The 23,670-nt window shown below is 35.8% G+C and overlaps 1 protein-coding gene and 1 long non-coding RNA gene across 19 annotated transcripts in view; both read right to left on the bottom strand.

Moving 5' to 3' along the window:
- CAMK2D (calcium/calmodulin dependent protein kinase II delta) overlaps positions 1-23,670 on the bottom strand; it is a 310,654-nt gene that overhangs the window by 129,692 nt on the left and 157,292 nt on the right. The gene's annotated exons all lie outside the window — the stretch shown is intronic.
- Positions 14,688-22,904, bottom strand: LOC128314483 (uncharacterized). Its single transcript, XR_008296185.1, has 2 exons — positions 19,002-22,904; positions 14,688-18,958 (listed from the first exon to the last, which is right to left on the bottom strand). It is a non-coding gene; the product is annotated as an uncharacterized LOC128314483 (long non-coding RNA).

Here is a 23,670-nt window from a genome sequence, read left to right as displayed (position 1 = left end):
TAAGAGTAGGCTTAAGAAGTGGGGTAGGGATGCCAAAAGTAGACTAAAAAGTAATGGAATTCAGAAAGCCCTACATCCACAGTTGGACCAAAGGTGGAAAAGAAAAAACAAATCATTCAAAACCAAATGCAAGTACATGGTACTCTACCATGTAAATACAAGGCAATATTTCGTTGTGGTTTGTAGCACTGTCTTCAGTGTCAGGAAAATCTAAGTTCTAGCATAGTCACTTATGCTGTGACATTGGAGAAAGCAAGTAAGCTCTCTTGCCTCAATTTCCTTATCTGTAAAGAGAAGTTAAATAATACTACTATATACCTTATAGAGATACTGTGCAGCACAAATGAGACATTAAGTCATAATATGCTTGTCTTGGTTTGGGAAGGGAGGTTCATAGTACTTAACAAATTTTTACCTCTGATTAGAGACAGATATTCCTTTGCGAAAACCAAATGCTTTTCTAATAATATAAATAAGTTATAAATAATATAAACGTCTTTTTATTCTTGGGTTTTACTCATAGTCAGTAACTTTATTTCATACATATTCATGCTTCTACTCAGAGACCAAGTCAACATCATAGTACCCCAAACGCTCTACATTGCAAAAGTCAAAACAAAGAGTATGGTATTTTTTTTTTTTAATCCCTCTCTGTTTTCTTTAAATAAAGAGATTACCTAAATAATCGGACAACTCCCATGTTTAGGTGGTCAATAAGAGAAATAATTCAAACTGAAGAACAAAGTTACAGAAACAAGGCTTTAAGCCTGAGCATATAAAGAAAGCTTTCTTTATGCTCTAGGGTATCAGTCACTATTGCTTATAAAGTTTTTCCAAACTCCAGGCATTAATTCTAAGGGTCTAAATATTGTAACTCCCCTAAGGCACTATGCCTTATCTATTTACCATTTCACTTCTATTCAGTTTCCAAGTGCTTTGGGTTTTAAGACTGTCAGCTAGGCATGTCCTTAGGAAAAGTCCATATCATCACTGATAGCTAGGACAAGAAACCAAAATCTGATGATGTCCTTCACCCAGATCAGTGGTTTCTTTGTTCAAGTAAAAACAGGCAGAAAGGGTTTCTTAGTGCCTATGAAAATGCCCCAGTTGGGTCAACATATCTGGAAAGGGTTGAATAGTTTTCAAATTCCAAAATAAGAGATTAAAAAAGAAAACAAAAGAGTCTTTCTTTCCCGAGACTCCAATGACGAATGCAACCACTAAAGAAATATATTAGGCCATGTATACATTGCATGTTTCAATCTTGGCACCTTTTGGGTTTGAGAACGAGAATGAGAAGAATGACTTCAACTGCCTGAATAATTAGTCATGAGCATCAGGCTCCCAGGGTAATGGAATATCCTACCCTGCTTACTGGCTAAAAATAAGTAACCAAAATGTCCCTAAGAAAAAGTTAATGTCAATGGTAAATATCAATTAATTAACTACCTATAACAATAAAGAAGAATGAGTATTTGTATCTAAGTACATTATAATGATCACGTTTGAGAACATTACATCTATTTTGACCATACAGGCAGAGCTACTTCACATTTCTTAAAATGTGCATTCATAATGTCACATTTTGCTCCAAAATAGACACGTGGCTAAACCAAATGTCCATTTTTAGTTTTGACGAAAAATATATTTCTATGATTCTGAGCATGATAATTAGTAATTAGACAACTGGATTTCCAAATAGCTGGCATTGTGGCTCCATATGTACCCAAAGTAATAAATGAAAGAAGACCTAAAATATACACTTCACACTCCAGACTCTTTACAAAACAATTGTGTGTTCTTTCCAAAAGCTTCCTCATATGCAGTTATGTTATATATACACATGTGTGTGTGCTCATACATATATATTGAATATATACACTGAATACATACTATGTGCAAGCAGTTTTCTAGGCACTGGGGATAAAAAATTGAAAAAAAGGAAAAAAAAAAATCCCAGCATTCAGGGAGCTTACATTCTGGTGGGTGATGTAGATAATCAAATACGTTAAATTTAATTTATCCTAGATTAGTAGTGATAAGGGTCAAGGAGGGGGGAGGCAAAGAAAGAGCTGGAAACAGTTGATGCAGAAAGAATGCCAACTTATAGATGGGTACCCAGGAAAGCCTCCTTGAGAAGATGACCTGTGAGCCAAGCCCTGAAGGGAGTGACAGGTAAGCCAGGCATGTTTCAGGGTTATGAAAACTCAGCCTAACCAGGCTATGAGGAAGGCAGTGTGGCTAGAGCTGAGGTAGACAGGAGGAAGGTAATAACAGTGACACAATGGAGTACTCAGAGAAGAGGAGTAACATGCTCTTGGATTTTGACAGGATATCTTTGTGGCTGCTGTATTCAGAGTAGATACAGAGAGGTGAGGGAAGAAACCCGGAGACTAGTCAGGATGTTTTAACAGTGACTGAGGCCAGAAGGGACAGTGGTTTGGGCCAAGGTGGTGCTGGAGACATCGTGATAAGTTACAAAATTCTGAATATATTTTAAAATTAACAGGACTTACTGATCAATCAGATGTAGTATGTGGGAAAAAGAGTTAATAATTACTCCAAGGTTTTTGACATGAACAAGTGGAAAGATGGTGTTGCCATGGATAGGAGCAAGTTTTGCTATAGAGAGATGAGTCGTGAGTTTTAGATATTTTAAATTTGAAATACCAATTAGATATCCAAGTGGAGATGGTAAGTAGGCAACAGAATATCCAAGCCTGGAATTCAGGTAGAAGTCTGAGCTGCAGTGATAAATTTGGGTGGCATTAGTTTATAGATGGAATTTAAAGCCAGAGTACTGGATGAGATCCTTAGGAAGGGATAATAAACTGAAAATAGAAGATGCCCGAGCACCAACCCCTTGGGTCATTCCTATGTTTAGATATCTAGGAGCTGAAAAAAACTAAAAAAGGAGACATAGAAGGGTAGTAGGAAATCACTAATCTGGTAAAGGTAATCTAAATCACCTTTGCAGTATTTTGAATATATGCACGGTTAATGAATATCTAAAAAAACTTCAAATGCCTTAAAGAGAGGGACAAAACAGAACTCACTATGGTCCCAGGGATGAGCACTGTACCAACTATATAATAAATACTAAATTTATTTGTTGTATGAATACATGAATGAATAAATGAATTCAGAATCCTGAGGATAAGTTATTACTAAGTACCTTCTAGTTCCAGAAACTAAGCAAGACACTGGGAAAACAAGTAAGTACAGACCTGTGTGATGTAGAACAGAGGTTAACTTAGTAGTAAATTGATTTGATTTCTTGTCAAGGACAGCATCAAGCCAGTAAAAATAAATATATCAGGTATGGATAGAAATGTTATGTCCTTTAAAAGGAAGAATAAATCTCCCTTTAAAAAAAAAAAACGTTACTAAGGGGCATCTGGGTGGCTCAGTCAGTTAAGCGTCCGACTTCATTTCAGGTCATGATCTCAAGGTTCCTGAGGTCAAGCCCCACATTGGGGTGTCTGCTGACAGCTCAGAGCCTGGAGCCTACTTCCAATTCTGTCTCCCTCTCTCTCTGCCCCTCCCTGCTCACACTCTTTTTCTCTCTCTCAAAAATAAACAAACATTTTAAAAGTTAAATAAAAAATATATTAAGAGCTGATTCCCTATCTTACTTTTAGCAAGATATATAAAAAAATTACTGCAGAAGTTAATGGAAATATCATAATTCAAGATGGTAAATGTTCTGTATAAAAACCTTTATCATAGACATGTATCACTACAATAAAAGAACAGAGAAGAAAAATGAACAAATGCATAAATTATAATTTTATTTAAAATTTTATATTGAAAACTTTTTCTTGAGGGTTTAATAAAAGTCCTGATTGATGTCAGATTACTGACTTGGAATTCAAAACATAAAATTCAAAAACATTTATGAAATATCAGACTTCTATTTATTTCCCAAGTATTTTTCAAAACAAAACATCTTCCTTTAAAACAATTATTCTTCTCTGCCAAAATCTTGGCAAAGTTATAGCCCCACCAACACATACAACACACATAAATCACAAACACACATACACACAAATGGCTTGCAGGATGGCTAGAGAGCCTAATGGGTAAATAGGGAGGCAGGTAGGCTGAACGAGTGGCAGATACACATAAGAAAAGAAACTTAATGTTTACATAGTGACTTATACTGGAATTATATTATTGGTCATATATTACCCACAAAATGATTTCTAAATCATAAGTAACCTTTTTTAATATTTTAAATATTTTAGTTTTATCTATCTAAATCAATTAGCAAACCAGCAATTTTCACAAGTTTTATCCAGATGACTGGAAAAGAATAATTCCGTTGCGTTGGATATTTGCCCTCATCCCTTCACATAACAGACACATACCACACAACAGGAGTTTATATTATGTAGGTACACATCAAGAGTGAGTATGTGCAATTTAAACTGATGTTACCTCAATTATTGCTTCTACTTTTTTTTTATTTACTTAAAGTGTCAAATAATAAATACTTGTTGAATAAATGACTTAAGTGCCAACTATGTTTTAGCACTGCTTACCTCTTTGCTTTAGTTAGGAGAGACCTTTTTTCAAAGTCTTCTTGTTTGCCAAGCCACATATTTTTAGCTGTTTTACTTCTTTTATTCACATAGTCAAAATTCCAAAACACTGACCTGGTAGCTATTTCTGAGTCTGCTAACTGTCTATTAACAAAATGTCATTGTTCTAATTGTTCTCAATTACACAGTTATCAATTAGCTAGTCAAGGCATTAAGGAGATAAAATTTTTTTTTCTCTAATCAGATTATTGTAGTTATTTTAGAAATGGAATGTTCTCAACAGACAGAAGGCTTCAACAAGAGTTCCAGGTTCAATTAATCATCAGATCTATTACTTCTACCTCTTAAATTACTCTCAAAACTTTTCCACTTTTCTTTATTCCCAATGCACTGCTTAACTCCAGAAACCAGTATCTCACATTAGGATGCCAGTATGTTCCTCAACTTGTACATGGAATAATTTTACTAAACTCCTATCTCATTACATCATTTCCCTTAATTCTCCTTTTCAACATTAGGTTTTAGTTCATTTCAGGTTTCAGTTCAAGGAATGATAAACTAAGAAGCTTTGAGAGTTGGCTACTGCCTGCTTCTGCAGTCTCATAACCTCATGGTCCTCCTCTTTTCCCCCTAAAAAACTTAATGGCTAATCCACACTAGAATTGTGCACAGTCTCTTCTGAGATGTTGCACATGTTGTTCCTCTGGTCACTGCAGGGAGGAGTTAGAATCTGTGACTAAATTCTACTTATCCTTTAAATCTCAGAATAATCTCTTCCTCTGTGCTTTCACCTCTGCACTCATTGGGCACGGTTCCTTCCCACAAGCTCACCCTGTCTTAGGGCACAGTATAGTTTACTGTCCTTTTCCCCAATCCAGCTCTAAGCTCCTACTGGACAGGGACTACGTCTTATTCATGGTTTTATCCCTAATATTCAGCAAAGTGTTTGGTATGTAATTCACACCCAATCAGTATTCTAGTCATTGGATGAATGTATTGTAATAGCAAATCTATTTGCAGAGAATGTCTAACATACCAAACGTAGAGGGAAAATTAACTGCAAGCCAACAGCAGTACCTGCCAATTTGGGGTGTCTCAAGTAGAAGTGAAAAGTAACCAGGGATCAAGAGGGACTTGGTTAACAAAGTCCAGGGTGGGAAATGGAATGGATGAGAGCATGGCAGAAAATATCATCACATACTGAAGAAGCTGACTACTAAACTTAGTCTAACATCTTTTAAATTGTAACTTTTCCAGATTCTCTTACATAGCAGAATGTCACTGAGAGTCCACAGACACTACCTGTCTCCAACATGACAATTAATACCCAAGATAGCAATGCTAGCCTTTTCCAAGGAGAACCATCTGACCCAGGAGGTGAAAGACATTTACTTTATAAGGTACCACTTTCATAAGCGTCCATGATTTCATGTATAACTTCTTGAGAAAATTGTGTTTTCAAAATCTGGTTGAAAAAAAGACATAGTAAATCTCTTTAATGACTCCTGACAGAAAATTATAATGGGGTATAATTAAGGACAGGTTCAGTTGTTTTCTGAGAAATACTCAAACCACTCATTCTGTCTTAGTGGCGTATACTATACTATATGAGAAATATACAGAACCAGACTTCTAATTATCTTAAAACAGATCTTAAAAATTTAAATTTCTAGTCTTGATTTCTGACCTCCAGCTAATAAATGACTATGTCTTGCTTGCTTTTTCAATTTCAAACAATTTGGGAGCTTTTAACTGAATTTTATAAAGTGTAAGCTTAAAAAAAATAACATTGTGAGGACTTCTGATTTCTGGCCTGACATATAGGCAGCTTAGAAGTTGTCATTCTGTCCTAACAAGTAAAAAGCTGAACTGAAAAATTAACAATTCTTCATAGATCTGTCAAAAAAGGTCACAAGTCAGATTGATACCATAAAACTAGAGAGACAGACAGGCAGACACAGAAAATAACAACTTAATGGAGCAGAAACCTCTGCAGGAACCGGTACTATAACAGGAAAATCTGAACTATAACTGGCAAATTACTGGAGGCTCAGTGTGGACAAGCCTAGGAGATAAAACTCCAGAAGGACACAGTCATGGGGGTTGGGACGGCTCAGACTTTTGTAAATTTTCCTCTAGGTTCTCTACCATGTCCTCAAAGTGAATATCAAAGAAAAAATATCATGCTTCTAGCAGTGAAAGGAGAAAAGGAACCACTCTGAAATATAGCACAATATTCTCTTTCAAAAAGGCCTGGTTTAAGGAGAAACTGTTTTACCACCGCCTAAACTGCTGGAGTATTAATAGAACCTCACTGACCTAGGGGAATGCAAATGCTCAACTATATCCAGTTCCAACTTTTCAACTGGAAGAAGGGAAATATCTCCAGCTCCTTCTAGCCATCCTATCCCACCTAAAGGGTAGTGATGGAAGCAAAACTGAGAAGCACCAATAAAGTTCATAGTCCAAGGATAGAGGCTCACCAAGAGACTGAGACCTAATCATAGTATTTCCTCCTATACCTTACCACTACATTACTAAAGGGCTATTTACCATGGTTCCTTTTACTTATTGTATCATGTCTACCTTCGAACAAAAAAATTACAAGACATACTAAAAGGCAAAAAGCACACTTTGAAGAACGCTAACAAGCATTAGAGCCAGAGTCAGATAAGGTACGAATGTTGGAATTAACAGACCAAGAATTTTAAAAACTATGGCTATTATGCTAAGGGAATTAATGGAAGAAGTGTACAACATGCAAGAACAGAAGGATAATGAAAGTACAAAGATGGAAATTCTAAGAAAGAATCAAGAAGAAATGCTAGAAAAAAGAAAACACTGTAACAGAAATGAATGCCATTGATGAGCTCATTACTAGACTGGACATGACTGAGGAAAGAATCTTTGAGCTTGAGGAAATGACAACAGAAACTTACAAAAAAAAAATAGAAATGAGGAACAAGTAAAACAAACAGAAAACAGTAACAGACATGGTAGGTATCAATCCAAATACAACAGTAATCACTTTACACATCAGAGAACTAAATACACTGATAGAAAGAGACTATCAGAAAAACAAGATGCAACTACAGGTTGCCAGAAATGGGCTGTAATTATAAAGACACACGTAGATTAAAAATAAAGCGATGGAGAAAGATAAACCATACTAACATTACTCTAAAGAATGTGAGGGTAGCTTTATTAATTACAGACAAAGCAGACTTCCAGGGCAAGGGAAATTATCAGGGAAAAAAGGGGGCCATTACTTAATGATGAAGGAGTCTCCATGAAGATCTGTGGGGAAATAGGTTCTACTTACATAAATAGGTTAGAAAAAAAGTTTAGGGTGGAAAGTCACCACCATGGGGTGAAAAGTGCCCAAGGTCAGGTAGCAAGATATTGTAATGGGATCACAAGTACGTTCTATCTGATGCCATTATACTATTGTACTTTGATCACAAACCCCACTTGCCCCCCTCCAGACCCTTTGCTTATACACAGAAGTTAATGACTAATGTCTGAGTGTTTTCTCCATGTTCATGTGTGTAAGATCTCGTTTTCTTCACATTCACCACATGGGTAATATCTTGTGAGCCCAATAAATACGGAGATGAAACCCCTGCTAGGGGCTCTTGTCTCCTCCCAGACATTAGCCTCTCTCGTATTCAACCCTGCATCTGCTCTCTTGTTGGACAAGAGAGAACTCCAGACTCATAGTCTGCAACAGATGGTGACCCCAACATGATAGAAGACAATGTGAAGCTAACATGATTAGAGGAAAAGCTGACATGATAGAAGGTGATGTGATTAGAAGAAAAGCCGACATAACTAAGAAGTTGAAGTAACAAAAGGGGACATGATTAGAAGGGGACCTGATTAGAAACCAACAGGCTACAAAGCCCATGTGATTAGAAGCCGATGTGGCTAATAAGCCAACAAAACTCAAGGACTACAGAGTGTCACGGAACAACTACAGTTCTAAACAGAAAAAGTGCACTGGACAACAATCTCTCCTGACGAGATAAGAGAAAAGCGAAACTATGTTAGGGTTCCCTGCCTCAAAACTTTTGAGAGAATCGTTATGCGAGACTCCCTATCCCTAGAGCAGAAACATTACATTCATATAGCACTCCTTAAAATGATTACTCCTTATTAATGATTACCCAGCAACAATGCCTTGGTTTCTGGAGCAAGGAACCTTCGACCCAGACATTTGGGAATGAATAGGTAAACCACTAACCGCACATCAGATGGAAGGCACCAATGTTCTGCCGGAGGCCATTCTTAACATGATCTGTTGTCTGTATGGCCATTCTCCCCCTGAGTATCAATGATGTTTATGAAGATACCCACCCAAAGTAAATAAAAAAGTTTCCAAGGAACCTAAGCCTCCTTATTGTCAGCCAGCCCCTTTGGCACCCCTACATCCAGAGAATGCCGACTCCCCACTTTGTCATTTGGAAAAATGTAATCTTTTAAAGGAACAAAAGATTCCCTCTGACAACATCCTTACCCTGATGCTACAACTTATTAAGAATGTCCTTACAGTGTTTACAGACACCTCGGGGAAAACTCACAAGGCTTCTTGCCTTTGGAAAATTGGAAAAAAAACTGAGAACATATATTAGACACTGGACTGAGCTCTACCCAACATTCAGAACTGCAAGCCATATTATTAGCTATATAAACCTTTTCCCAACCCTTAAACATTGTCTCTGAAATGTCAAGAAGCAAAGACCACCCACTTCAGATTTCCCACCAGCGTTCCAGGTAAAAATAACCATGGGGAAAAAATTGTCTTATGTGGACACAAACATAAGTTTGTTGGTTTGAAATAGACCTGTTTATCAAAGGTCAAATAAGCTCATGTTATGACTTAAAGTAATGGTTAACATTGTCTCATAGTTTTCATGGGTAATTGTTAAGATAGCTTTCAAAGGCTTTAGTAACCTAAAAAGTTTTTCTTGCATTTGGGGTGCCTGGGTGGCTCAGTCGGTTAAGCTACTGACTTTGGCTCAGGTTATGATATCGCCATCAGTGGGTTCAAGTCCTGCATTGGGCTCTGTGTTGACAGCTCAGAGCCTGGAGCCTGCTTTGAATTCTGTGTCTCCCTCTCTCTCTGCCCCTCTCCCATTCATGCTCTGTCTCTCTCAAAAATAAACAAACATTAAAATTTTTTTTTTTTGCTTGCATGATAAATTTGGATTGAATTCATTGGACACCTAGGCCTTTTCTAAATAGGATGGGATGCTAAAGCATTGATTACTAAACAAGGCTTATCTGTTTTGGGTTTCTTATTGCAGAGAAACTAAGGATATTTGGGTCTGATGGCAAAAATGTTTTGTGCTTTATAACTTTCTGAGGTTTTTGTTTTTTTCTTTTTTTAACAAATTTCCCAAGGTTTAAATTGTAAATGAAGTCTTTTTGACCAATTAGGCTTCTTTGGTATGTTAAATTATTCTGGAAGTGCTGTCAAACAAATAATAAGCCTTAGGTTACATTTGAGTAAATGCTGTAACTATTCTAGAGATTATATGCAATTCCTAGTTTTAATATTTTTTGGTATAAGGTCATCAACTTGATATTCTGATTATTGAAATGTTATGGGCCACAGAAATAACTGAATTTCTTTGTCAATTGCATTAGATCTTTTAATCATGAGCCTTTTTGTCATAGTTTTGTGACTCTTGTTGGACTTCTTCACCACTGTAACTTCTAGTAGACAGATAATCCTTTCTACTCAAGGAGGTTCCATTTCCCCTGAACTCTTTCTCTTTCATGACTCCCCTATACCTACCCCAACTGAGCAATGTTTACCCATAGGCAGGGACATTTCTATGTCCCTATTCAGCAGGAAGAAGTTATAGAAGACCATCCACCCTCAGTAACCTTCAATATTTTAAGGGTCAAAATTGTTCAGGGGGTGAATGATGTGGTAAACAAAGGCAGAAGGAAATAGCAGATAAAATTAAATTTCTACAAGGCCAAACAATTGTAGAACAAACACATAATAAACTTAAAAATATGTTAAAAAAAACGAAAAAGGGAGAACTACCCATGACTATCTATATTACAACCTCAATTTCTCCTCAATCACACTATGATCACACTCAAGTTTGTAAATCCTGACCATCAAGGACTAACCGCAACTGAGCTACATTCTTTAAAATCAGATAAAACCCTCTCATCCTATGCTCCTGGTTCAAACTTCTCATCTGGGGTTCAGGATATGCCTGTGTTCTTTCAGATTCCTGACCTCTGTGGATTCCCTCTCAGTTGGTGAAGGCATTACCATGGCATGGTGGAGACCCCAGAATATCTTCCAATCAACCAAGACTTCTAGAGAATGACTCTCACTGAGTGACCACTGCTCCCATTTTTCAAGATGGAAGAAGCCTCTTCATTGACTCTGCATCCTGAAGCCACTCAACAAATGTAAGTCCTTACCCCTCATGTAACCTGGGGAAGCCTTAAATGCCTGTCTAACCAGGCCTGTGTCCTCTTACAACACAATGGTAATGCATAAACCCCTGATTTGTATCTGATAGCCATGATCTCCATCACTGGTATTCATTAACCAGGCAAAGGTGATTCATAGGCTTCTTAATCACGGGGATCCTAGCCATGGTAAGCATTATGACCTCTGCTACCATTGCTGGAATTAGTCTTCACCACACTATCAAACTGCACATGTACTTAATCAATTTATGGTCCAGTCCTCCATTCTAATCTGCCCTGTGATAGAAAATTTAGATGTAACATTACACCAGCAACTATGATCCTCCAAAGAACTAAGATATTAATGGGCTGACTCATGGTCCTTTTGGAAAGAGTTTAACCATCTCTCTATTAGCTAATGCCCATCTCAAATTCTGGATAACTCTAGGAAATGGAATACTTTTACTGTGTCTCGTTTTCTGCTTTTGCAGGATCATCCTCCAAACTACCTGACAGAAAAAGAAGGATTAGAAGCTCATCATGACGGTCCTCACATGTAAACTTAAAGAAAAACAACAAAAGGGGGAACTATGGCGAAATAGGTTCTACTTACATTAATAGGTTAGATAAAAGCTTACGGTGGAAAGCCGCCACCATGGGGCAAAAGTGCCCAAGGTTAGCTACAGAGATATTACAATGAGATGACAAGTACTTTCCATCTGATACTAATTTACTATTGTACTTTGATCACAAACTCCACTTGCCCCCCCCACCAGACCCTTTGCTTACACACACAAGTTAATGATTACTGTATGATTCTTTTCTCCACGTTAATGTGTGTAAGATCTTGTTTTCTGTTCATTCACCACATGGGTAATATCTTGTGAGCTCAATAGATATGGAGACAAAACCTCTGTTCAGGGCTCTTGTCTTGTCCTGGACATTAACCTCTCTTGTATTCAATTCTGCATCTGCTTTCTTGCTGCACAAGAGAGAACTCCAGACTCACAGTCTGCAGCAAAGATCTAATAATCATTAATGTGTATATGTCTGACAACACAACATCAACATATGCCAGGCAGAAAACGATAGAAATATAAGAAGAAATAGATGAATCCATTACCATAGTTGGCGACTTAATACCCCTCCATCAAAAATGGACTGATCCAGCAAGCAGAAAATCATTAGTAACATAGCTAAACTCAAGAGCACCATAAGTCAACTGGATATAATTGACATGTATAGACTACTTCATCCACCAACAGCAGAATACACATTCTTCTCAAGCTCAAATAGAACATTCACTAAGATGGACTACATTATGAGTCATAAAACACCTCTTAAGTTTAGAAGAATAGAAATTATACAATCTCTTCTCTCAGACCATATGGTATTGAACTAGTAGTCAAGAGAGCAGAAAAACCTAAAGCACTTGGAGATTAAACAACATATGGGTCAAAGAAGAAATATCAAGAGAAATTTTAAAATATTTTGAATTAAGGGGCACCTGGGTGGCTTACTCAGTTAAGCATCTGACTTCGGCTCAGGTCATGATCTCACAGTTCGTGGGTTCTAGCCCCGTGTCAGGCTCTGTGCTAAAAGCTCAGAGCCTGGAGCCTGCTTCTGATTCTGTGTCTCCCTCTTTCTGCCCCTCTCCCGCTCGCACTTGTCTCTCTCTATCTCTCAGAAATAAATATTAAAAAAATTTAAAAAAATAAAATATTTTGAATTAAATGAAAATTAAAATACAACTTATCAAAATTTGTGGGGTGCAGTACATACAGGGAAATTCATAGCAGTGAACGAATACATTTGAGAAGAAGGATATATTAATAATCTAAGTTTCCACTAAAAGAACAAGAAAAAGAAGAGCAAATTAAGTCCAAAATAAGAAGAAAAGAAATAAAAATTAGAAGTCAATAAAACTGAAAATGGAAACTCAACAGAGAAAAATGAAAAGCAAAAACGTTCTTTTTAAAGATCAATAAAATGGATAAGCCAGGCTAAGAAAAGGGAAGACACAAAATACCAGTATCACAAATGAAAGAGAAGACATCACTATGGATACCATGGACAATAAAAGGACAATAAAGTAATATTAGTAACTCTGGGCCCTAGATGAAGTAGACCAATTTCTTGAAAGATACAATCTGCCAAAATCAGACAAGAAGAAACTGACAATAGAAATAGGCCTATCTAATACAGAAATTGAACTGTTAATTAATAACTTCCCAAAACATAAAGTAGGCTTAGATGGATTCACCGGTAAATTATACCAAATACTTAAGTAATGATACTAAGTCTTCACAATTTCTCCCAGAAAAAAGAAGTGAGCACATGTCAACACATCCTGTGAAGTCAGAATTACTCTAACACCAGAACAAGATAAAGACACAAGAAAATTATAGACCAAAAGCCTTCATGAAAATCCTCAACAAAATATTAAGAAATTGAATCCAATATTGTATAAAAAGAATTTTATACCATAAAAAAGAGATTTGTTTCCGGTATGCAAGGCTGGTTTAACATGTGAAAATCAATTAATGCTATCTATCACATTAACAGGCAAAAATAGAAAAATCACATGATTATATCAGTTGATGTAGAAAAACAATTTGACAAAAATTAAACACCCATTCATGATAATAACTCTCAGCAAACTAGGAACAGAAATGATCTCCCTCAACTTGATAAAGAACATCAGCAAAATATAAAAAGTTAACACCATATTTAAGAGCCAGAAACTTGAAGCTCTCCCACTGAAATCAGGAATGAGAAAAAATATACAGGAAATTACCTATATGTTATAAATGATCAAGTGAAATTGAAATTAAAAACACTTTACCATTTACATTGCACTCCCCAATAATGAAAAACCTAGGTTTAAGGCTCACAATATGTAAAAGATCTATAGGAGGAAAAGTATAAAACTCTGATGAAAGATCTCAAAGAAATAAATAGATATTCTATGGCTATGGATAGGAGGATTCAATATTGTGAAGATGCCAGTTCTTACCAACTTGATCTATATATTCAACACAATCCCAACCAAAATCTCAGTAAGTGATTTTGCAGATATAGACAACTGATTCTGAAGTGTGACATGGCAGAATCATGACCATTTTATTAATTTTCCAACTAATTGGACACTGAAATTGTTTAGCATAACCTTGTGAAAACTGTATTTTCCCATCAGTGACCCTCTACAATTCTAGAATTATAGATTTCTACTATAGTGGACGATAAATTTATTTTAAAAATAGCCAATAGGGGCACCTGGGTGGCTCAGTCAGTTGAGTGTCCAACTTCGGCTCAGGTCATGATCTCACAGTTCATGGGTTCGAGCTCCGTGTCAGGCTCTGTGCTGACCGCTTGCTCAGAGCCTGGAGCCTGCTTCAGATTCTGTGTCTCCTTCTCTCTCTGCCCCTCCCCTGCTCACACTTTGTCTCACTCTGTTTCTCAAAAATAAATAAATGTAAAAAAAAAAATTCTTAAATAAATAAAAATAGCCAATATATTTGGATTCAAACAGTTTTCTAAAAACAAATGAGAAACACAGTATGTTTACGGCGTTTGGATTTGTTATTTAAAATATCCTCCAAGTTACACAGATTGACTGTTTCCTGCATAAAGTATCAACTAAAAAAATTCACAGACTCAACTTTGTTCTAAAGTACATTCAGAGGGTTTGTACCTTAGAACTTCTTTTTTTGTTTCTACCAACAGCTTACTTCAGGGACTTAATATCTTCTACCTGAATGCTAGTGTAGCCAAATTCTAACTGGGTTCACACGTCCAATCTGACCTCTCTTTGCATGCACACAGCAAAATATGGCACAAGTCATGCTATACTGTAATTATTGATTTATTTTTGTTTTGACAGTAGTTTAACCAAGAGGCCTATTCTCAAGTGCTGTTTACAGTGTGCTGATAAACCAAATAATCTTCAATCTGTGCATTCAGTTTGATCTGAGAGTGGAAATCATGTTTGCCACCACTGTTTACTATATACACTGTTATAAATCAAATGTGATCAATAATACTAAAATCAACAATAAGACAAATGAAATTTTAGACTAGCTAGGTTCTAGGAAGGCTAAAATTTGCTGTGAATAATGGGCCACAGATGGCCAGAAAAATCAGACTAGCTCTCCACCCCTGAAAAGATTTAATAATCATTGGAATATATGTGGAATATATATGCTTTGTGAGATGCAGGAGAATTTTATGAGCATAACAGAAGAATTTTACCAAATAACCACAAAGGTGATTAAGTGACTAGGGCACACATCAGATGTGTTCATAGATATTGTGAAACTTGTTACACTGTATCTATGTGTCCTGTAAAACTGTCCTGTTGGTTTTGCAACCAAATATTTTACTAGATGAAAGAATGCTATTAACCCAACAAGCATAAGGTTGCTTTTGGTTCTTTTAAAGGCAAAATTTTCATTCACCTTCCCTTCAATCAGCTTATCCACAGTGCTGGTAGAGAATAAGCACAGATTAAGTGTGTATTTGTTGAATGAAAACATAGACAAAGTAATTATGTCTGCTTCAACTTCAGTTCTTCCCATTGTTTCCTGACATCCCTGACTGAATGAATGTTGGCTCTCTCCCCCAAACCTCTGTGTAACTTAATAGCTTTTACTACATTAGGTCTATAGTACAGATTTTTTTTTTTTTTGAAGCTGTCTAATCCACTCTCTGAACTATAAAATCTTCAAAAAAAGGGATGGTGTCTTATCTTTTAGTCTTTTAGTCTTGATATTGCCAACACAGCAATCAGCTCCTCAGTGCAAGGGGTATAGTTTTTGAAAAGCATTTTATATTTATATAGTTTCAAATTTGTAAAAGTAAAAAATATGCATGTCTTACTAGTAATAATTACAAAACATGCAACTTGACCAAGTATTCTGACTGGTACAACAATAATAAAACGGGGCACTGAGAGGGAAGACATCAGATTCTCTGAGTACTCTATTTTGAAATTATCAGAATGGAACATTTATTTTTAAATGCTCAGAAACACTACTTTTTTTTCCCCTAAAGCATTAGGCACAGGGTCCTGCATCTAGTAGATACCCATTACATATTTGATGAAAAGAATTTCTTACATGGGGACAAAAACGCAAACACTTTAAAACAGAAAAAAAAAAAAGAAGTATTTCATGTGCCAAGATTTGTTTTTGCTGGTGGAGAAAAAAGTTCTTTTTAAAGATTTAGATTTGTTTTTGCTGGTGGAGAAAAAAGTTCTTTTTAAAGATTTAAGAACAGAATTTTTCTCTAATAGCTTCAAATCATAATAAATCTTCTAATATTTAAAAATTACATTAGGAGTCCTATTAATTCTACCAGAAATCTCAAATTGATGAGAACAGCATCTTGGCCTCACAGAACAATAAAGGACTTAGCGATGTCTAAAAAATATTCAACTGGTCCCACAGCCTCATTCTGTATGAGAAAAAAATGAGGCTTAGAGGAAACATAATGTTAAATGTTTAGCCGTGGGTAGCTCTGAGACTGAAACTTAAGTCTTCATTCAGGGTCAGCACTTTTGCCAATAAACCTTAATCTAATCTATCTACTTTAGCTCCCTACTGAGATTACAAAATCCAACCCAAGTCTTATTCTCTTATACGTTTACTTAGAAAGGGCTATGATATTTCTATACTTCATTATACATTCACCCAGCATGCATAGAATACAGATCTTCTCTGACATTCAGTTCCTGAAATATATATATCACGTTCAGATGACTGCCCTTGTCAAGGCCTATTTCTCAAAGAAATGGACTGGGTCTGTCTTATCTGCCTAAGGCCAATGGCTCTGTCTGTTGGCCTTTCCCTTAGGGACTATAATTCTAGCTCCATTACTTCCTTGCCCAGCCTTCCCTTAGATTTCAGATAAATCCACATCTCTTATCTCCCAGAGTTCCCGAGGTGTGCCTGAAAATCCTGCTAGGCATAAACCCTGAAGGAGAAGGATTCATTATTTGCTGTGAAGAGGTCTTTGGTTTCATGCAAGTCTTTCCCACTGATTCCTGAGTCTGTTTGCAAAAGGAATTACTAATGCTTTATAGTTGGAAATGGTGGATGGATACCTACATGAAAAATGTAAATTTAAAATAGCAAGAAGAAACTTTTTTTTTTAATGGAACTCACTGCCTCTTCTGTTTTGCTTTTTAGAAAGGGAAAACTATTCCATTAGAAGAAAACTCAGTGCACCTATAAAAATAGAACTTCCCATTAGATTGTGAATAGCTGACATTCCATAGGAAGTATGCACAAGTACCACACTGCCAAAACCATCATCAAAAGGGCAAACACAGGAACATTCCTTCTTTAGGAATTCAAGTAGTTATTTTATCTTGGATCTGATTGGTTAAATGGCCTCTAATTTCCCCATGGGAGTACTTCATCGATAACTCTGAGACCATACTTTTCTTAACTATGTATACAATGTGCATTGTTCTCAAGCTACTCTTCTTCTTCATAGAGTAACCACAATGATTAATTTAGAGGAATTATATTTGCTACAATGTCTTTTTAGTCACTGAATATCTATACTTACAACCATTGTTTTCTAACTTTCTAAAACTGAGTACTTTATAGGATTGTATTGAGCTAGTTTATTAATCTCATTTACTGGCAAAGCATTTTGATGAAAACTGGTCTTAACTCTTCTCTTAAACATTTAAGAATAATTCCAAAGAGTCTGAGTTCTTCAAGCTAGTAACAGAGGTTTAATGGCCTGATGCAGCATATTTGATGTTACTATGGTTCAAATGTAAACTTAAACCTTGAAAAGTCTACATTTGGTTTCAGAGACATTAATAACAAATATCATTACAACAGATATGATCCACTGTAACTGAAAATTATATTTTCTTTCCACATGAACTGTTTTTTATAAGTTTTATAAGTTCATTTAAAAAAAAGATGTATGAAAAAATAAACTTTATTCTAAATTCTGTGATTCTTATCATTCCTTCCATTAGTAAGGAATATAAAAAACTATAAAATTTTAAATGTGAATATAAATAACTTGGTAACTGTGGAAAAGTGGCATGGCATGGGAAGAAGCGTGTTGCCCTTTTACAACTGACCTAACACTGACGTGCTTCTTGGAGCTGAAGCGGATGGGATATACTACTCCACAATAAGCTGCTCTGGCAAAAAGATCAGAATATACCATTCCACAATAAGCCACTTTGCCAAAAAGACTATTTTGATCTAAAGTCAAATGAGAATCAACAAATACGTGAAGAATTCTCTGCCTTTCCCTTATCTGCCCAAAAGCAGACAATAAATTTCCCTGTGAGGAAGGTATCTGTTCCATATACCAGGGAAAGAGCAATTCTTAGCATCTAAGACAAGAATTTGACACCTTAACTGCTTCTTTTACTTTTATTCCTTTTCTAAAAACTCCCACACACACAAACATTTATAAAAATTGTGTACCTTTCATTCTGTCAATCTTCATTTAGTCTGATTCACGTGCCTTCATGTATTGAACATAAGAGGGTATAGGAAAAACATATCCTCTCTGATAGAGCTGTGGTCAAACCTGAATAACAGTACTCAGGTAAATGAGCATTAGCAAAAGTGTTTTTCATTCTAGCATTCATCATAACATGAAAGACATATCCCAGTTTATAATAATATATCCTTGATTTATATAACAAAGGAGATCTAACGAATTAAATCTATAAAGAAATAACAAGTCTAAAAAAGTGAGTAGATGCATCTCTCTCACTACATGCATGAAAAAAAATAAATCCCTGTTTTCCCAGCCCTGTGCAGCAGTAAGGAGGCACACCCCTGGGATGCCATAGGAGGCTAAATAGGACACCTAGACTTCTACCCTCACCTGAAAGTAATAAGATGGCACCTAATTACCCCTGCCAGTGTGGTATCAAAGGAGGCCTGATAAGAAGATTTAAATTAAATCCAGGTCTCATAAAATAATACCTAAAAAGATTTAAATTAAATATAGGGTCTCATAAAAAAATACCTAAATGTCCAAGATATAATACCAAATCACATATGATATCAAGAACCAAGAAAATTTCCATATTAATGAGAAAAAAACAATGTAAATACCAATACCAACACACTAATACCAACACCAATACCAACAACACTAAGATGACAAGGCTGTTGGAATTACCTGATAAGGACTTTTGATCAGCTTAATAAAAATGCTTCAGTGATCAATTATGGACACAAACAGAAAAAATTGGAAGTCTCAGTAAAGACCAAGAATTTATAGAAAAACTAATAGTCAAAATAGAACTGAAAAAAGAATAACTGAAATGAAAAACCCAATGGATACATTCAACAGCAGAATGAAAAAAAAAATGAAGAAAGGACAAGTCAAAAACAGTATAAATTACCTAATCTGACCAAGAGGAAAAAAAAAAAAAAATGAAGAGCCACAGGAACGTATGGGGCTATAACAAAGGATCTAACATTCATATTATCAAGTTCCAGAAAGAGAAGGGAACAAAAGGGAAGGCTAAACAAGTATTCAAAGAAACAACGTCTAAAAAGTTCCCAAGTTTGGCAGAAGACATAAACCTGTATATTCAAGAGGTTAGCGAACACCAAATAAGATAAACTCTAAGAAATTCAAGCTGAGACGCATCATAGTCAAACTTCTAAAAGCTACAAAGAAAAATATCTTTAAAATAGCTGGAGAGAAATGACACCTTACTTTTAGGGGGAAAACAGAATGACAAAAATTTTCTCATAAAAAATCAAAGAATCCAGAAGGAATTGACACATTAAAAGAATATAACTGCTTACCTAGATTTTGTTTAAGTTTATTTATTTTGAAAGAGAAAATGTGAACAGGAAGGGGCACAGAGAGAGAGAGAGAGAGAGAGAGAGAGAGAGAGAATCCCAAGCAGGCTCCACACTAGTGTGGAGCCCAATGTGGGGCTCAAACTCACGAACCATGAGATTGTGACCTGAGCCAAAATCCAGAGTTGGAAGCTCAACCAACTAAGCCACCCAGGTGCCCCCTGGAATTTTTTATCTAGCAAAAATATCTTTCAGGAGTGAAGAGGGAAATCAAGATATTGTCAGAAACAAGGAAACTAAGAATTTGTTGCCAGCAAACATTTGTTGCTAGCAAAACAACCATTTCTAAAAGAATGCGTAAAGGAGAAAGGAAATTAAAGAAGAAAGGAAATCATAAAAGAAGGGATCTTGGAACATCATAAAGGAAGAAAGAACAATGGAGAAAGTAAAAATATGAGCTCTGAGAAAGGACTGAAGAGGAACTAATAACACCATATGGAGTGGTACCAAACTACAGCCATATCAACAAGTCATGGATGGACTGTGATTATGGAGAAGGAGCCTATACAGTAGGACTATGCATAATCAGAGCTTCAGTCTCTATTCTCCAGCATACACTAGTCACCAATATGGCAGACATACTTGGCTGCCTACCCAACAGGCAAAAAATCCCCTATTTTCTTTTAACAAAGCCATGATTTAAGTCTTATCTGACTATACATACGGTGATTCAGGGAAGGCCAGTTCCCTCCCATTTTTAAATTTATAAGAGGTACGCCTATTGTAATCCCACTCCCCTCCTCAATACTTGATTTAGGCATGGGCATGAGAAGCAGTTCTAAACAAGGATTCAATAACAGATTGTCTTGTGAGGGACTCTGCTGGAAAGGATTAACGCAATGGCATTAATACTGCCCTTTTCCTGACTTTGAAAGTCACTGATGCCTGAAAATGAGGTAGCCAACTTGAGAACCAGCTCACATACTACAGAAAACAAACAGAAAGGCAGAAAAAACTTGATTTCTTAATGATATCACTGAAGGGCTGAATTAACCAAATTTTTTTGAATTAACCAAAATTTAACACTAACCTATCTTTAGATTCATAAGAAACAGTATTTTTTCTTGTTTCCCAAACACATGAAAATGCTAGACAATAGTCCATTATATGAATTTACCATAATTATGCAACTGTTTCTCTATTATTGGATCCTTAAGTTGGCTTTCTTTCTTTTTTCCCCATTATAAAAGCTGATGCAGTGAACATATGAACATATTTTGGCATAAAGCTTCATCTAAATTTAGATAAATTTAGGGTATACTTTCCATGGACTTTGTTTATAGAAGTGAAATTACTATGTCAAATGGTATGGACATTTTGAATTCCAGAAATTGTGTTCCTTTTAAACCCCTACCAGCCATGTGTATTGCCTGTCTCACTATATCCCAGTTGGGCAGAGCAAACTTATTTATTCTAGTTAATAGAACTTCATTTACAAATTCGGATTAGTCTAAGTCAACCTTGGTAATTCTATTCCTCTTGCCAGTGACTGGTTATGGGTTGGCATGTGACCCCATCATGGCCAATGAGACAAAATGGGATATTTATTGGGTAAATATTTTATTCTTATAAAGAAGAAGAGACAGGGGTGCCTGGGTGGCTCAGTTGGTTAAGCATCTGACTTTGGCTCAGGTCATGATCTCATGGCTTGTGAGTTTGAGCCCCACTCTGGACTCTGTGCTGACAGCTCAGAGCCTGGTGCCTGCTTGGGATTCTGTGTTTTCATCTCTCTCTGCCCCCAACCTGCTCGTTCTCTCTCTCATTCTCTTTCTCTTTCTCTCAAAAATAAACATTTAAAAAAATTTTTTTAAGAAGAAGAGACAATGTCTTCCACTGGATATTAGCATGTCTGTATATAATACCTTGAACCATACCAATCTGAGAAGAAAGTCAATAAGCTGAAGTAAAAGATGGGAGGCTGATATTGTTGTTGAACCCCTGAATAAACCAACCTCAAGAATCCTTCCTTGCATCTTTTTTCCATTATTTTAATTATAATGTATTTATTTTTAATTTATTTATCTGAGTATAGTCGACATACAGTGTTGCATTAGTTTCAGGTACATCTCTATACATTATACATTCACAAGTGTACCTACCATCTCTCACCATATGACACTATTATAATATCACTGAAAATATTCCCTTATGTCTTTAATTCCTGTGACTTATTCATTCCCTAACTGGAAGCCTGTATCTCCCACTCCCCACTCATTTTGCCCATCCTCACCAACTCTCTTTCCTCTGGCAACCATCAGTTTGTTCTCTGATTCTGCTTTTTGTTTGTTTATTCACTTGTTTTTTGTTTTTTTTTTTTTTTTATATTCCACATGTGAGTGAAATCATATGGTATTTGTCTTTCTCAGTCTTACTTATTTTACTTAGCATAATACCCTCTTGCTCCAACCATATTGTTGCACATGGCAAGATGTCATCCTTTCTCTGTGGCTGTGTAATGTTCCACTGCATATGTGTGCATGTGTGTGTATGTATATACATACCACATGTTATTTATCCATTCATATACTGGTAGACACTTAAGTTGCTTCCATAACTTGGTTATTGTAAATAATGTTAAAATGAACATAGGGATGCATGTATCTTCTCAAATTAGTGTTGCCATGTTCTTTAGGTAAATACCCAAAGAGTGGGATTATTAGATAATATGGTATTTCTATTGTTAATTTGGAGGAACCTCCATACTGCTTTCCACAGTGGCTGTATAAATTTACATTTCTACCAGTAGTACACAAGGTTCCTTTTTCTCCATATCCTTGTTAACACTTGTCTCTTGTGTATTTGGTTTTAGCCATTTAGGTGTAAGGTGATATCTCCTTGTGGTTTTAATTTACATTTCCCTGATGATTAGTAATGTTGAGCATCTTTTCATGTGTCTCTTGACTTTCTGTATGTTTTCTTTGGAAAAATGTCTATTCAGGTCCCCTATCCATTTTTTTAATTGGATTGTTTTGCTTGTTTGTTTGTTTAGTATTGAGTTGTATAGATTCCTTACATATTTTGGATATTAACCCATTATTAGATATACCATTTGCAAATAGGTTGATGGCTTCCTTTGCTGTGCAAAAGTTTTTTATTTTCATGTAGTCCAACAGTTTATTTTTGCTTTTGTTTCCTTTGCCTTAGGAGACATAGCTAGAAAAAATGTTGCTATGGCTCTTATCAAAGTTATTGGTCTTCAATCCATTTTGAGTTTATTTTATGTGTGGTGTTAGTTTCATTCTTTTGCATGTAGCTGTCCAGTTTTCCCAGCACTATTTATTGAAAAGACTGGCTTTTTCTCCATTTTCCATATTCTTGTCTTTTTTATCATAGATTGACTATATAAATATGGGTTTATTTCTGGGCCCTCTATTCTGTTTCATTGATGTATGTATCTATTTTTGTGCCAGTACCATAGTGTTTTGATTACTACAGCTTTGTAGTATATCTTGGACTCTGGGATCGTGACACCTCCACCTTTGTGCTTCTTTTTCAAGACTGCTTTGGCTATTTGGGGTTTTTGGTGGTTCCATACAAATTTTAGAATTATTTTTTCTAGTTCTGCAAAAAATGCTCTTGATATAGGATGGCACTGAATCTGTAGATCACTTTGGGTAGTAACAACATTTAAATAATATTAATTCTTCCAATCCATAAGGGTGGAGTATCTTTCTATTTGTTTATGTCATCTTTAATTTCTTTTGTCATTATTTTATAGTTTTCAGATTACAGGTGTTTCACCTTCATGGTTAAGTTTATTCCTAAGCCTTTTATTCTTTTTGGTGCAATTATGAATGGAACTGTTTTCTTAATTTCTC

This window comes from Acinonyx jubatus, chromosome B1 (genome assembly GCF_027475565.1).
Source record: "Acinonyx jubatus isolate Ajub_Pintada_27869175 chromosome B1, VMU_Ajub_asm_v1.0, whole genome shotgun sequence".
Lineage (NCBI taxonomy): Eukaryota > Metazoa > Chordata > Mammalia > Carnivora > Felidae > Acinonyx > Acinonyx jubatus.
The sequence above is the reverse complement of the archived record's forward strand: the minus strand, read 5'-3'. Positions and strand labels throughout refer to the sequence as shown.